At 35.9% G+C, this 13,437-nt stretch overlaps 1 protein-coding gene across 4 annotated transcripts in view; it reads left to right on the plus strand.

The window, feature by feature from the left end:
* Positions 1-13,437, plus strand: part of FAM172A (family with sequence similarity 172 member A) — a 410,254-nt gene that overhangs the window by 3,530 nt on the left and 393,287 nt on the right. The window lies entirely within an intron of this gene.

A 13,437-nucleotide genomic window follows, 5' to 3' on the forward strand; every position in this document is an offset into this window, starting at 1 on the left:
CGCTTAACCAACTGAGCCACCCAGGCGCCCTCTCTCTTTTTTTTTTTGATAATAGTTATCCTAATGGGTGTGAAGTAGTATCTCCTATGGTTTTGATTTTCCTAACGATTGGAGGTGTTAAACATCTTTCCATATGCTTTGGGGCCATATGTTTATCTTCTTTGGAGTGCTATTCATTTATTTTAAGATTGATTTTAATAGAAATTTTTGGATTTTTTTTTTTTTTTTGGTGAATCATCTAAGGGTTAAGAAGGCAGCCCCACTATGTTTCCTTTGGAATTTTTAACCCTAAAATACTATAATTGTAAAAATTTCAATTATCTATAGACAAGTGTCTATAGTAACTCCAAACTTAGAAATAAAAAAGACCATAAAGCATCTTTAATAACAATGAATGAACCTTTGAGTATCAGATTGTGATAAAAACAGTTCAGAAAAGCCAAGGATCATTCTGACCTGCTTTGATTTTTTTTTCTTTTAATTAGAAGGAAAGGAGTATATTGATTGGCTGACTGTGTCTATGAAGTCGATCTCTTTTTTCTGGGACTTGGAAGCCTGGAAACAAACAGAAAAGACAAAAATGGTGAAACAGGGTCACCTGGGTGGCTCAGTCAGTTAAGCGTCTGACTCTTGATTTTGGCTCAGGTCATGATCTCAGGGTTGTGAGATCGAGTTCCGCATCCAGCTGTGTGCTGGGCATGCAGCCCACTTAAGATTCTCTTTCTCCCTCTGTTCTTCCCCCTCCCTTAAAAAATGGTGAAACAGAAAAAAGAAGTATTGGATAGCAGTATAGCAATGGGATGTGGGTAGGTGGAGAGTGGCAAAGGACATCCGTAACAGTGATGGACAATAAGCAGCAGAACTGGCAGCAGAGGAGATAAGTTTCAGCAACCAAGGTGACAAACTAATATAGCTCCACAGATTGGAATGGGATGGGGGATGAGGTGAGAGAGAGCAAATCACCAGCTACATCTCAACATATGGTTCTGAAGTCAGCCATTTGGCCTTGAGTAGTTCAGTAAGACCTATTGTGTATCAGTGCAATGTGTCTGTCAGTTCATCTGGCTCAGTAGTCAATGTTTGGAAGCTGTGCAGTGTGTACAGTCCTGCAGGAGTAAGCTAAGTTTTTCAGACAATGTATCACATTATTTCCATCCATAGAATAATGAGGTTTACTTAAGTAATTTAATGAGTAATTGTGTAATTTAATAGTGTTCAGCATTGCTAAAAAAGGTGGGGTTTTTTTTTTTTGGATTATTTTTATGAGAAGGAAAGGAATTTTTTTTGTCCAGAATAGCTAATGGTCTAGTAGTTCAAGGTAACACCTTTTTCTTCCTTTTTTTTTTCTTTAACTATTGAATGACTTTGTACACTATCATTGTCTAGAAAATACTCTTGGATGGGGCGCCTGGGTGGCTCAGTTGGTTAAGCGACTGCCTTCGGCTCAGGTCATGATCCTGGAGTCCCGGGATCGAGTCCCGCATCGGGCTCCCGGCTCGGCAGGAAGCCTGCTTCTCCCTTTCCCACTCCCCCTGCTTGTGTTCCCTCTCTCGCTGTCTCTCTCTCTGTCAAATAAATAAATAAAATCTTAAAAAAAAAAAAAATAGAAAATACTCTTGGGGTACTACATTTAGCTAACTATTTCAGTTATAAAGCTCAGTTAAGCTGATTAATTTAAAGTAATGAATGAAAAATTGTACCACAATTTTGCTCATCACTCTTTGGCAAATTAAAATTGATTAATTTGGTACAGATGAGATGGCAGATGACTGACTTGCTCAAGGTTTCACAGCTAAGTTAAAGACAAGGCAGAGACAGCAGTACTGTGCTGCTTTCTCTGATATTGTATTGTCTCCTTTTTGGGGGAATAGTTCATTTTTGCAGTATAGATAATGTAGATAATTTTGCTGTAGAGAAAAATATCACTGTGAAGACACATCATTGAAGCAAAGCATTTATTTTATGTTTCCATTTTTATATAGCAGATAGGAATTTATTTTAAGCATAGTCTAGATTGATAAGGTACTCAGGGTTGATTTGTTTGGAGGTTGGAGAGATGCTAATAAGACTAAGATTTTGGATTTGGGCCCTTGTAAGGCCCTCTACGAGCTCATTACAGAAATGATCATTAACTAATACCCAACAGTGTAACTATTAACTGTTGTAGGGTGTGGCTGATATTCTTATCCCCTGCTAATCACATTTCCCTCATACGCCTTTTGGCTTCAGAAAGTAGCAAAAATGATACTATATGTGGCTAAACACACTACTTCTATTTAAAAAACAATTCAGAGTTAATATTAAGGTAATGGAGGAGTGTTAAGTGATACCCTTTTCAGGTATAAAGCATAGCTTGGTTTTGTGTGCCTTGTTTAGAATATGGACAGGCTAGAATTATAACCAAAATTACAACTCAAAGTAAGGCATTTTTAAAAAGTTAAAAGTTTGATTGAGATAGTGACATACTCTCTTGATTTGAATTACCCATTCTTCATGGTATCATCATTTTTGTGTATATTATGGAAATTATTATAGTACTAACTCAAGTTGTTTGGAAATTAATCAATCATCTTGATTCATTTGCTTTTACACTCTCTAATGTTGGAGTATTTATCTTAGGCTTGGTTTTGGGAAATACTTTTGACCTGATTCCACTTTCTGAGAAATTATTATTCTGTGGGATCACTGGAGTCTTATTTTTATTACTGATATATCTGTTTTTGCCCTGGAAGTTATTGAGCTATATGGGAGAAATACGAGATAATTATACCCTCTATAATACTGCACCGAGCAGAGTTTGCAAATTGGAGATCTCCAGGCTAAATGGACCTGCACAATCTTTGATGTTGTAAAATTAGTTTTCAGCTAATTTAAGTAAATATCTAGGTTTTTTGTTTCCCCTGAGAAATAGAAAGTTCTAGTCTTCATTCTGTGAAGCAACAGTGGGGCAAATTGCAACTTGCTTGAAATGAGCTATGTGTTTTCCAGTTTGTTGCAGGCTTTACATTCATACAGTGTAAGCTTATGCCTTATAGGACTCACTGCCTGTATTGACTGTTAACTTTCTGGTGTCTATAGACATTTAAATTTTTGATTCCTGCATTATACAAACTTTAAATGGGTAATTGTTTGTCTTTGCCTTTCTATGGCTATATTGCACCCTTTCACTTTTATTTTCTTGATACCTCCAGTGATTGGGGTGCGGCATTCAGTGTAGACTCCCTCTTAGAGTGACAGCTTATGCTGTAAAATAGATTTTTTTAAATTCCAGTGTGCTGAAGTAACCTCCCCTAAGCTGCTGTCAAGGCTGTAGTAGGGTCTTTCCTATAGGTTGGATTATGGCCAGAATTTTAAACCGGTTGGCTCTAGGTTTGGATCCAACAAAAATTGGATTTACTAGAGACCATTTTGCACCTTTTTTTTTTTTTTTTGCCAGCATGAAAGCATTTTTTATTTGTACACTGTTCTTTTAGAATTTTTCTTACTTTTTTCTAGGTTACTAATATGATGAATCAATTTGTGCTGATGTATTTGACAGACAATTGTGATTAGAATATTATTGTTTATAGGTAGTATTTTGTTATTTTGGATCAGTGTGAGTGATTATAATGGCGGAAATTTTATCTGCATTAGGAATACTACAAGTACTTTTAAAAAACTAGACATTTCAGTTTTATCATTGAAAACAAACTATTGAAAACAAGCTTATTTATTCTGAATATTTCCTTCAGTAGGAAGCATGCATAATTAGTTTTATCCAAACAAGCATATGTGTTTGTGTTTTTAACTGTTCTAATTAAAAATGTAAGGTTTCTCTCTCTCTTTCTTTCTCAATGAAGAAAGACTTTCAGCCAGATCAACCGTTAATTCTGAAAATATTAAGCTATGTAAGCTAATTTTTTAAGTCCAAAGACAGTAAAAGAAAACATTCTTGTTTTGGTAAATCTAAAGGAAGCTCCTTCCTTACATAGGAGATAAATTATTGCTGAATTGGAAAATCAGGCAATTCAGGGATGATAATGAATGAATCTGGGAGCTTTAGTGGTGTTCACTAGTTCACTTGGGGTTTAACTACATGTCGTCTGTACCTATGTAACAAATGATCCCAAAATTTAGCAGCTTAAAATGAAAAATATTTATTATTTCACACAGTCTCTTAGAGTCAGAAATTTAGGGTCAGCTTAGGCGTGGTTCTGATTTAGGATTTCTCATGAGGTTGTAGTTACAGTGTCAACTAGGGTTTCAGTCAGCTGTAGTTTGACTGGGTCTGTAAGATCCACTTCCAAGCTCACTCCTGTGGCTGTTGGCAGGAAGCTTCTCTTAAGTACCAGTTGGGCCTCTCCATAGGGCTGGTCACAACATGGCTTCCCAAGAGCGAGTGATCTGATAGAATGAGAGAGCACCCAAGATGGAAGCCACAATGTTATAATTTCTCAGGTGTGATACTATCACTTCTCCTGTTTAGTATTGGTCATACAAGTCAACTCTGGCATTGTGTGGGAGGAGACTACATGAAGATGTGAATAACAGGAGGTGGGAATTGGCTGCCACTGTCTGCCCTCCATCCTCCAGGGGTTCATGTTCTTCCCACATGCAGAGTTCACCCAGTGCTTCCCAAGGCTTAACGTGTCTCATTCTGTTACTATATCATCTTAAAGTGCAGAATTTCATCATCTAAATCAGGTCTGGGCTTAGATGTGGTTACTTGGGTGTTTTTCCTCAAGCACAGCTCTTTGAGTACCATCCTGCTCCATCTGCCTCTCCCCACCTGCAATACCGAACATACAATGGGGGACAGGTATAGGATAACTGCTATAGATAGTTTTGTTCTAAAAGGGGAAAAATGGAAGATGCAAAGGTGTCCTTAGTTCATAGCAATTCTGAGATCCAGATGGGCACATACTGGAAGTTTCTTGATTAGATCTCAAGCCTGGGAATAATTCTTTATGATTCTTCACCTTGCCTTCTGTGCTTTTTCTTGTACCTCTGTCTTTTCTCATGAAACATAGCAGATGTTTCTAAGGTGAGTTTTTTTCTCAGCTTGCTTTCTGTCAGTGGAATTTTGGGGTCCAAAAGTCTCTCTTCATTTAAGATATATTAAATCTTTTATATATTAAATAAAAAGATTAGTCTTTTATAAATCTTGTGGATGTTACGTGAATTCTATTGAGATGTATTCCTTTGAGCAAAAATCACACACACTTTTTTTTTGAGATAAATCCTTGTATACATTGGGCTTCTAGTAACAAGGCTGAGGGATAATGCCCTTAATTTTGTAGAAGCTTTATTGTTTGAGAGGATCAATAGGTGCATTGTAATGTCTTTCAAGGGCCTTTTGGCTGACTGACTAATAGTCTGAGGCACCACCTTTAATATTTTTGAAGTTGTAATGAAAGAGTTTTCAGTCATACCCTCAGCCTCATTGTTGAATGATGTTTTCCTGGTAGTGCCCTGGATTTTTTCTTTGCTCAGAAAACATTTCTTAATTTTAGCATCATTTGCCTAATTTTCTTTTAATATATTTTGTTTTTTAGAACAGTTCTAGGTTCACAGCAGAATTGAGTAGAAAGTTAAGAGATGTCCCATATACCCCCTGCCCCTACACTTGCACAGCTTCTCCTGTCAGCATTCCACATCAGAGTGGTGTATTTGTTATAACTGATTAACCTATGTTGACATATCATTATCATCCAAAATCCATAGTTTATTACATTAGGGTTCAGTTGTGGTGTTATGCATTCTGTACGTTCAGGCAAATGTGTAATGACATATATCCACAACCATAGTATTGTAGAGAATAATTTCACTGCACTAAAAATAGTTTCACTACCTTGTTTATCCCTCCTTTCCCCAACCCCTGCCAACCACTAAACTTCTGATTGTGTCTATAGTTTTGCCTTTTCCAAAATGTCCTAGAGTCGGAATCATATAGTATGTAGATATCCTTTTCGGATTGGCTTTTTTCACTTAGTAATAGGCGTTTAAAATTCCTCCCCTATATTTTCATGGTTTGATTTTTTTTTTTTTTTTAAGTGCTTAGTAATCCATCGTATGGATGTACCACAGTTGATTTATTCATTAAGCTACTGAAGGACATCTTGGTTGTTTCTAAATTTGGCAGTAGTGAATAAAGCTGCTATAAACATCTGTGTGCAGGTGTTTGTGTGGACAGAAGTTTTCAGCTCATTTGGGTAAATACCAAGGAGTATGATTCCTGTATTGTATGGTGAGAGTATGTTTAATTTTGTAACAGACTGCCATATTAGCTTCCAGCATGGCTGTGCCATTTTGCATTCTCACCAGCAGTGAATGAGTGTTCCTGTTGCTCTATATCCTTGCCAGCATTTCCTGTTGTCAGGCATTTAGGAATTTGTTCATTCTAATAGGTATGTAGCAGTTATCTCGTTGTTTTAATTTGTAATTCGTAATGACATATGATGTTTAGGATCTTTTCGTACGCTTGTTTGCCATCTGTATATCTTTGGTGAAGCGTCTATTCAGGCCTTTGGCCTAGTTTTCTTGTTGCGTTTTAAGAGTTCTTTGTATATTTTAGATAAGATACCTTTATTAGATAAGTCTTTTGCAAATATTTTCTCTCAGTTTGTGGCTTGGCTTTTCACTTACTTGACAGTATCTTTTGTAGAGTAAGTCTTTTCTTTTTTCGCTACCTGAGCCGAAGGCAGACGCTTAACCATCTGAGCCACCCAGGCGCCCCTGTAGAGTAAGTCTTATCTTCTTTTTGTTTAACAGCCCTTTCATTATTTTCTCTCTCACTTCTCAAGTTTTACTATAAGCAGTAAAATGAACCAGGTGGCACATTCAGCACTCTGGTTGGAACTCTCCTTAGCTAGATCAGCCATTTCGTTAGTCGTATTTTCTTCTTTCTGTATAACTCCATGGGACAGTGTTGCTAAAGTGTCTGCCACTACTTAACACGTATCTCCCTTCCTCAAATTTCCAATAACGTTTGCTTTTTTGCAAGTCCTCGCCATAGACTTATCAAAGCTCATGGGGTTTTTATAAACGGGTTCTTCAGGGTGTTTAGGCTTTCTCTAACACCCTTCTCAGAGCCCCCTACCTGGTTCCAACGCCCCTCTCACATTTTAAGTTTTCAGTATGGCTGTACTCCACTTTCAGGTACCAAAATTTGTATCTTTTGCTGCCCTAAAAGAAACCCTCATGCTATACATTTATAATTCTAAGCTTTCTTTAAAATAGATCATGTGGGTGATTGAATTACAGCACAATCTGAATTTGCAACCTTGAGGAAAGGGTTGGGTCCTTATATGGGTACCTTTGGGCAAATTCTGATGAAGCTAGGAACCTTGGATCTCTCAATTATGTTGAACCTCCTTTGCCGGTAGAAGCAGCCCTTCTACTCCTTCTTAGGAGGTCTGTCTCCCCTGGCCTAAAGACCCTGTAATATCCCTTAAAGTAGTTGTCTGCAATGGACTGCCGATCTTCTTGTCTTATTTTTGCCACCTTTCATTGCTTTTAGACCTGTAATCAGACTTGAGTCCACAAAGGCCCCGGGGTGGGGGGTGAGGCATAAAATTTGAAACAGGAAGAAGTGTGAGAAACACCAAGATAATTTGATATTTTTTGTCATTTTGTTTCTACAGAAATCAGAGGAACATATATGGGAATGGATTCTCAGAGTGTGGAATCAGGTTAAAGGAATATTGGATCAGGCAGTAGTAGTGATGGTGGTGGTGCAGCTGCTGGTAGATACAATGTCAGGGAATCCTGTAAGGATTATACTATCATGAGGATACTCACAGCAGTTCACTTAGGAAATGAGAAATGATTGGGACCTAAATGAAGACAACAGAGTTCGGTATAGGAAAGAAGGAACTGATGCTCTCTGCTTCTCTCATATATTATGCATACTTTTTTAGCACTAACAGTTTAATTATTTAGTGTCCTCTCTCACTAGGCCAAGCTATTCAAGTATTAGGACCACTTATCTTTACAACAGCATGAGAAACAGCAAACATTATATGCTGTGCATTATTGTAAGCACCTAACATACATTAATTCTTTTGATCCCCACATCTGTTCTTTAAGTACTAATATTAAATACATTTTTTTAGATGTGGTAACAATGTTGAGGATCCTTAAGAACCCTCAGGTTTGATGATTTCCTGGAAAAACTCCCAGAACTCAGAAAAAATGTTATATTCATGGTTTCGGTTTATTATAGTGAAAAGATACAGAATAAAATCAGCAAGGAGAAAAAGCACGTAGGGCAGGAGTCCAGGAGACACAAAGCACTAGATCCACTTGTCATCTTTCAAGTCATATGGAAAGTGCTTAATCTCCCAGACAATGTGTGACAAGTGTAAAGTCTTAACCAACCAGGAAGGCTCCCCTGAGCCTTGGAGTCTTGGGTTTTGTTTTTTATTTTATTTTTTTCTTTTAGGGGTTGGGGTTGTCAGTCACCTAGGCATAGATTGCCCCCATAATTGACAACTACTCAGTTTCCAGCCCCCACAGAGATCAAACTGATAAAGCTTGCTGCAGGACTCAGGTGGATAAAAGCATGCACTCACCATAAGTCACATGGTTAGAATAAACTATATGGCATGGCCCATGGCTTCAAGTATACAAAGACACTCTTATCAGGCATGATATTCCAAGGCCATACTGGTTATATCCCAGAAGCCAGTCAAGGGACAGTCCTTTCCTTAGAAGATACAGGGTTTGAACACCTTAAGCCTGATGTTAACCTTTTACTGGACAGCTGAAGGTTAAGTAACTTGCCCTTGGAAATACATAGAATAGATGACTGAGTACAATTTAAACAGAGGCATTCCAGCTCTAGTATCAGTTGTTTTAACCACATACTCTACCGCCTTTTGGCATCTCTTCTGTCAAACACAAAATCTGTTATGTTTAAGCAGTTAATAAATTTTCATTAAGTGAATGAATGAAAAGATAGTAGGCAACTGTAGGCTGGTTCTGCTGATTTAATAAAGGTTATTGATGTTAGAACTTTTTTAATCTTTGTGAAATACCACATGTCTGTATCTACTCCCAAGCCCTCTAAATCTATAGCAGTTATTAGATGCTCACTGAAGATCAGCTTAAGTTTCTTTTTGCCCTCTTCATGTGTGTAAATACCGCTCAGTTGCCTGGAGTAGTAAGATTAGAAATCTAATTATTTCCAGTGTATTAATAAAGTATATGACTGCTTGAAATTTCAATATTTAGAGCTATTTTTTGGTTTACAGTCTTATGAATTCCTTAATAGCTGTTATAATTACACTCAAATCTAAATACTTGTGATGTTTAAGTTATTTTTTTGTATTCATGTGTATTTGCTGATCTCTCTTGGAATAAATAATAAGGTTTGACTGTAATGTCATAAAATAATCCCTTCTCTAGTAGTTTATATATTTTCATATTTTTTCTACCCATATATCATTTTCCATAGTATGAGTACTACCCTAATATGCAAACATTTTAGAAAAAGAGAATAAATCATACCAATTACCATTTTAACATTTAAAAGTCTCCTTACTTTTATCTGTTAAAACCTTATTAAGATATAACTGAAAATAAACTTTATATGTTTAAAGTTTATAATTTGGTGTGTTTTAGGACACATCCATGAAACTATCCGCACAATCAAAATAATGAATATGTCTATCACCTTCAAATGTTTTTTCATGTCATTTTTCAGTGGTCATTTGTATATTTCTTTTAAATCTTTTGCCTGCTTTTCTTTTGAAGTCTATTAAATTTAATTTTTAAATGTCATTATGGTTAACATACAGTGTTATATGATTTCAGGTGAACAGTATAGTGATTGAACAGTCAGTGCTCCTTAAGATAGGTGTACTCTTAATCCCCTTCACTTATTTCATCCATCCCCCCTGCCCACCTCTCCTCTGGTAACCATCTGTTTGTTCTCTATAGTTAAGAGTATGTTTTTTGGTCTGTCTCTATCTTACATATATACACACACACAAATGTTCTTTATTCATTCATATATCGATGGACACGGATTGTTTCCATAATTTGTCTATTGTAAATAATGCTACCATAAACATAAAGGTGCCTATATCCTTTCGAATTATTGTCTTTGTATTTTTTGGGTAAATACCCAGTAGTGTGATTACTGGATCATAGGGTAGTTCTATTTTTTTTTTAAAGAGGGAGAGGCGGGGGAGGGGCAGAGGGAGAGGGAGAAGGAGAGAGAGAATCTTAAGCAGGCTCCATGCCCAGCACAGAGCCTAACGTGGAGCTCAATCTCATGACCCTGAGATCATGACCTGAACGGAAAGCAAGAGTCAGACGCTTAACTGATTGAGCCACCCAGGCGCCCTGTTCTGTTTTCAATTTTTTGGGGAACCTCCATACAGTTTTCCACAGTTGCCGCACCAGTTTGTGTTCCCACCAACAGTGAATGAGGGTTCCTTTCTCTCCAATCCTTGATAACATTTGTTTCTTATGTTTCTAATTTTAGCCATTCTGACAGGTGTGAAGTGATATCTCATTATAATTTTGATTTGCATTTCCTTGTTGATGAATGATGTTGAGCATCTTTTCATGTGTCTGTTGACCATATGGATGTCTTCTTTGGAGAAATGTCTGTTCAGGTCTTCTGCCCATTTTTTATTTGGATTATTTGTTTTTTGGGTGTTGAATTGTATAAATTCTTTATATATTTTGGATACTAATCCTTTATAGGATATGTCATTTGCAGTATCTTCTCCCATTCAGTAGGTTGTATTTTAGTTTTGCTGATTGTTTCCTTTGCTGAGCAAAAGCTTTTTATTTTGATGTACTCCTGGTAGTTTGTTTTTGCTTTTATTTCCCTTGCCTCAAGACACATATCTAGAAAGGTGTAGCTATGTCCAATGTCAGATATATTACTGCCTGTATTCTCTTCTAGGATTTTTATGCTTTCAGGTCTCACATTTAGGTCCTTGATCCATTTTGAGTTTATTTTTGTGTATGGTATAAGAAAATGGTCCAGTTTCATTCTTTTGCACGTAGCTGTCCAGTTTTCCCAACACCATTTGTTGAAGAGACTCTTTTTTCCATTGCTTCTTCTGGCCTCCATTGTTGAAAATTAATTGATCATATAATTATGGGTTTATTTCTGGGCTTTCTATTCTTCTGTTCCATTGATCTATGTCTCTGTTTTTGTGCCAGGACCATACTGTTTTGATTGCTATAGTTTTGTAGTATAATTGAAATCTGGAATTGTGATACCTCCAGCTTTGTTTTCTTTTTTCAGGATTCTGTTGGCTATTCAAGGTCTTTTGCGGTTTTATACAAATTTTAGGATTGTTTGTTCTAGTTCTGTGAAAAATTCTGTTGGTATTTTGATAGGGATTGCATTATATCTATAGATTGCTTTGGGTAGTATGGACCTTTTAACAATATTTGTTCTTCCAGTCCCTGAGCATGGAATATCTTACCCTATCTTTGTGTTGTCTTGAGTTACTTTCATCATTGTTGTATAGTTTTCAGAGTACAGGTTTTTCACCTCCTAGGTTAAGTTTATTCCCAGTTATTTTATTCTTTTTGGTGCAATTATAAATGGGATTGTTTTCTTAATTTCTCTTTCTGCTGCTTCATTATTAGTATATAGAAGGGTAATAGATTTCTGTACATTGCTTTTGTGTCCTGTGACTTTACAGAATTCATTTATCAGTTCTAGTAGTTTTTAGGTGGAGTCTTTAGGGTTTTTCTATATATAGTATCATGTCATCTGCAAATAGTGGAAGTTTTACTTATTCCTTGCCAGTGTGAATGCCTTTTATTCCTTTTTGTCGTCTAATTGCTGTGGCTAGACTTCCAGTACTATGTTGAATAAAAGTGGTGAGAGTGGACATCCTTATCTTGTTCCTGACCTTAGGGAAATGCTCTTAGTTTTTCTGCGTTGAGTATAATGTTCGCAGTGGGTTTTTCATATATATGGCCTTTATTATGTTGAGTTATATTTTCTCTAAACCTACTTTGTTGAGGGTTTTTATCACACATAGATGTTGTACTTTGTCATATGCTTTTTCTGCATCTGTTGAAATGATCATAGGGTTTTTATCCTTTCTCTTATTGATAAGATGTATCATGTTGACTGATTCAGGAATATTTGAACCACCAGTGAATCCCGGGAATAAATCCCCCTTGATTGTGGTGAACTGTTTTTTTTAACATATAGTTGGATTTGGTTTGCTAATATTTTGTTGAGGATTTTTACATTATGTTCATCAGAGATATTGGCCTGTAGTTTTTTTGTTTGTTTTTGTTTTGTGTTGTGTTGTTGTGTCTTCATCTGATTTTAGTATCACAGAAATACTGGCCCCCATAGAATGAATTTGGGAGTTTTTCTTCCTCTTCTATTTTTTAGAATAGTTTGAGAAGAAGAGGTAATATGTTTGGTAGAATTCACCTGTATAGCTGTCTTGGTCTGAACTTTTATTTTGCCTTCTTTTAAATTGGGTTATTATTATTACTCAGTTGTAAGAGTTCTTTCCATAATTTGTATACAAGTCTTTTTTTCTGATATGTCTTTTTCAAATATTTTCTTCCAGTTTGTGGCTTCTTTTTCATTTTCTTAATGTTATTTTTTAGAGGGCAAATGTTTTTTAATTTTAATGAGACACAACTTACCAATTTTTTTCTTTTATGTTTCGTGGGGTTTTTTTTGTTGTTGTTACAACTAAGAAACTTTTGCCTACTCTAAGGTTGCAAAGATTTTCTCCTGTGTTTTCTTCCAGATTTTTATAGTTTTAGGTATTATATCCAGGTCTGTGATCTTTTTGAGTTACTCTTTATGTATCATGTGAGATAGGAGTTGGTTTTTATCTTTTTCCATACAGATATTCAATTGAATCAGCGTTATTTATTGAAGACTTTCCTTCTGTTTAATAGCCTTATACTTTTGTTGGAAATCAACTGACTTTATGTGTGTTTGTCTATTTTTAGACTCTTTTCGGTTTCTTTGATGTATATATCTGTTTTTTTCTCAGTACCAAACTGTTTTGATTACTATAGCTTTGTGGTAATTTTTAAAATTAGGGTACTTCTTCCACTTCATTGGGCTATGAAATTGCTTTGGTTATTCTAGGTCCTCTGCATTTCTGTATGAATTTTAGAATTAACTTTCCAATATCTACAAAATAGCCTCCAGTGATCTGATTGGGATTATGTTGGATTTATAAATAAATTTGGGGAGGAACATTGTCTTAAAAATAGTGAGTTTTCTAATCCTGAAAGTGGTATTTCTTTCCATTTATTCATATCTTCATTTTTTTTTTTTCCCAACAGTGATTTTTAACGTAACATTCTTGGATCTCTTCTTTTAGCTTTATTTTTAGGAATTTATGTTTTTGGCACCACTGAAGTGATTTTTTTCCCATATTTTCTGATTGTTCTTGATATGTATGTACCTGTATTCATATGAATATAGTTGAATTTTAG

Source organism: Phoca vitulina, unplaced genomic scaffold (genome assembly GCF_004348235.1).
Source record: "Phoca vitulina isolate PV1807 unplaced genomic scaffold, GSC_HSeal_1.0 scaffold6, whole genome shotgun sequence".
Lineage (NCBI taxonomy): Eukaryota > Metazoa > Chordata > Mammalia > Carnivora > Phocidae > Phoca > Phoca vitulina.